Genomic DNA, 3,642 nt, shown 5'->3' with positions numbered 1-3,642 from the left:
GTGCATATGTTAAAGGGCAGTGGGAGGCTTCCCTCTGTAGGCCCTTGAGCAGCCATCTCAGGGGTATACCATCCTGTCTCTTTCCTGCTGCCCCCTAGGACTTTCCACTGTCTCCCAGCAACGTATCTGTTCTGAGTCATTTTGCTGGTGTGTGGGTAAAGGGGAGGTGGTGAGCATTACTCTATGGTCTTCCCACTGGAAAAACAGGAAGGAAAATGTAACAACCCTGCATCTTACCCCATCATCCCAAGAGACTGGGGGAGCATTTGCTGGGCCAACCCCTGCCTCATAGTGGGATGAAATTGTTATATTTCAGGAGTCTCCCTCCCCAAACTGCTCTCTTGATCAGCTGTCTCAGTGTGCCAAATTCCACCATGAGAGATTTATCTTTTTACTGTGTGTGTGTGTGTGTGTGTGTGTGTGTACTAGGGCTTGAACTCAGAACCTGGATGTTACCCTTTAACATTTTGTACCCAAGGTTGGTGCTCTACTACTTGAGCCAAGCCTCTACTTCTGGCTTTTTGCTGGAAATAAGTGTCTCCAAACTTTCTTGCCTAGGCTAACCTTGAACCATGATCTTCAGATCTCATCTCATCTTCTGAGTAGCTAGGATTATAGGCATGTGCTACTAGGGCCTAGCTGAGATTTATTTTTTGATCCATTGCTTTTTACAGCTAAATAGAAACAAATATTTGGGGTGTACCTTCCCATGTACATTTAAGCATGTATCCATATTCTCATGTGGGAACCACCACCACTGCAATCAGGTGTAAACAGCTCCACCACTCCAAACTGCACCATGCCCCCTGTGAAAGGACACCACACTAGCTCCTAAAGCACAAGTGCTGTGTCTTCTCCAGAATGTCATCAGTAGACTCCAAGCACGTGCAGCCTTTTGAGTCTGGCTTAGCATCATGCACATGAGGTATGTGTACTCTAGGTTCCTTGCTCTGGTTGAGTACTAGTTCATGATAGGCCTGCCTGAGCCACAGTTTGCTAATCCACACATCTGGCACCACCTCTGGTGTCATTTCCTGCTTTTGGCAATCATGAGTAGAACTGCTCTAAACACTTGCCTACAGCTGTTGGGATGAGCAGAAGTTTTCAGTTCTCTGGATGAGTGGGTAGGTAGGAATGGGGTTGCTGGGCTGTGTTTCACTTTATAAAAAAAATCTGCCAAGATGTATTCCATCTCAGACATGGCATTTTATACCCCACCAGCTTACCAGCATTTAACGCTGTGAACGTTGCTCCAAATCATTCTAATAGCTATGTAGTGGTTTCTCTTTTGTTTTTACTTCCATTTCCCTAATGACTGATAAAGTGGGCATCTCCCCATGTGCTTATTGCCATAGGAATAGGAGCCCTCTTCCCAGACTCCAAGTCATGGTCCTATGTTGATTTTCTCACCTCAGCCTTTCCAAGTAGCTGGGACTATAGTACCTGACACTGTGCCCAGCTTGTCCACTTTAAAAATGGATTGTTTGTTTTCCTGTTGCTAATTTTTAGTGTTCTCTTACATATTCCAAGTCCTAGTTTGAATTTGTGATGTAAATATTTTCTCCTATTCTGTACCTGTTCTTAACAGTGTTAAAGGTTTTTAAAATTTAATGAAGTCTTATTTACTAATGCTTTTTATTTTTACAATCAAGTTTAAGAACTCGGGGTCTAAACCTACAACAATATTTTCTCCTAACATTTTTTTTTTTTGTCATTCATGGGGCTTGAACTCTGGGCCTGAACGTTGTCCCTCAGCAATTCAGCTCAAGACTATCACTCAACCACTTAAGCCACTGTGCTGCTTCTGGTTTTCTGAGTGATTTATTGCAGATAAGAGTCTCACAGACTTTCCTGCCTGGGCTGGCTTTGAACCGAGATTGTCAGATCTCAGCCTCCTGAGTAGCTAGGATTATAGGGGTGAGCCATCGGTGCCTGGCTTCTCCTAACATTTTTAAAGCTTTGCACTTTTACAAGGACCCATTTTGTGTTTTTTGTTGTTGTTGTTATTGTTAATATTAGAATTTGAACTTGGCCTCACATTTGTTAGGCAAGCACTCCACCTCTGAGACACACTTCCAGCCCTTTTTTGCCCAGGTTATTTTTAAGAGAGGGTCTCCTTTCCTTCTGGGGTCCATGCCTGGATAATCAACCTAGTTTACACTCCCTGCCATAGCTGGGCTGACAATGACACATCAACATGTTTTGCTGCTTTGCTTGAGATGGAATCTCATGGGGTTTTCTGCCAGGGCTGGCCTACAGCCATTATCCTCCAGACTCCAGACTCCTGTTAGCTGGGGTAACAAGTTGGTTGAGAATGGATATTTTGGAACTTTTTCCAAGCTGACCTTAAACTTCAATCTTCCTCATTTTAGCCTCCCAAGTAGCTAAGATTATAGGTGTGAACAACTAGTGCCTAGCACTTGAGTTGCTTTGCTTTGTGTGTGTGTGTGTGTGTGTACGTGTGTGTGTGTGTGTGTATGTGCGTGCTTGTGTGTGTGTGGGGGTGCATGCTAGTCCTAGGACTTGAACTGAGGACCTGGGTTCTGCCCCTGGGGTTTTGTGCTCAAAGCTAGCTCAAGGCTATGAGTTGAGCAACAGCTCGACTTCTGACTTTATAGGTGCTTAATTGGAGATCAGAGTCTCTCAGGCTTTCCTTCGGGCTGTCTTTAAATCATGATTCTTAGCCTCTTGAGTTGCTAGGCTTACAGACATGAGCCATTGGCACCTGGCTTTGGGTTGCTTTTTGAAATAAGCTGTGAGGTTTATACTGAAAAATCACATTTTGTTAGTAGATGCTCAATTGTTCCAGTGCTACTTCTGGAAAGATTGTTAAATTGCCATTGAATTGTCTCAACAACTTTGTCAGAAGTCAAGCCATCATACCTGTATGAGAGTATTTCTGTTAATAATGTACTATCTTTTTTTCTTTTCTTTTCTTTTTTTTTTTTTTTGTCAGTTGTGGGGCTTGAACTCTGGGCTTGGGCGTTGTCCCTGTGCTCTTCAGCTCAAGGCAAGCACTCTACCGCTTGAGCCACAGTGCCACTTCTGGTTTTCTAGTGGTTTATTGGAGATAAGAGTCTCACGGACTTTCCTGCCCAGGCTAGCTTTGAACTGCGATCCTCAGATCTCAGCCTCCTGAGTAGCTAGGATTACAGGCATGAGCCACCAGCACCTGGCTCATAATGTACTATCTTGATTACAAAAATATTATAAATTAAGAATATGAGTCCATTCTTATTTCAAAATTGCTTTGGTTATTCTAGTTTCTCTGCCTTTTCATTAAGCATTATAATCTACTGATATATAGTTACAAATATCATACTAAAATTTTAATTTGTGCTGCATCAAATCTATCAATCTAGGAAGAGCTGATGTCTTTGGTGGGGGGAGGAAGGGGAAGTAGTGGGATTTGAACTCAGGACCAAGCAGTTACTCAACTTGCTTGCTCCTGTCTGGTACTTTACTACTTGAGCCATACCTCCATCCCAGTTAGGTTTTTTTTTTAATTTAATTTAATTTTATTTTATTTGTGAACATACTACAGAGGGGTTACAATTACATGGGCAGGATAATGCATACATTTCTTACCAAGCATTGTAGCCTCCTCCTTTGTTTATCCTTCACCTCCCTTCCCAGCCTCCC

This window comes from Dipodomys ordii, unplaced genomic scaffold (assembly GCF_000151885.1).
Source record: "Dipodomys ordii isolate 6190 unplaced genomic scaffold, Dord_2.0 Scaffold47, whole genome shotgun sequence".
Lineage (NCBI taxonomy): Eukaryota > Metazoa > Chordata > Mammalia > Rodentia > Heteromyidae > Dipodomys > Dipodomys ordii.
This window is presented reverse-complemented; position numbering follows the sequence as displayed.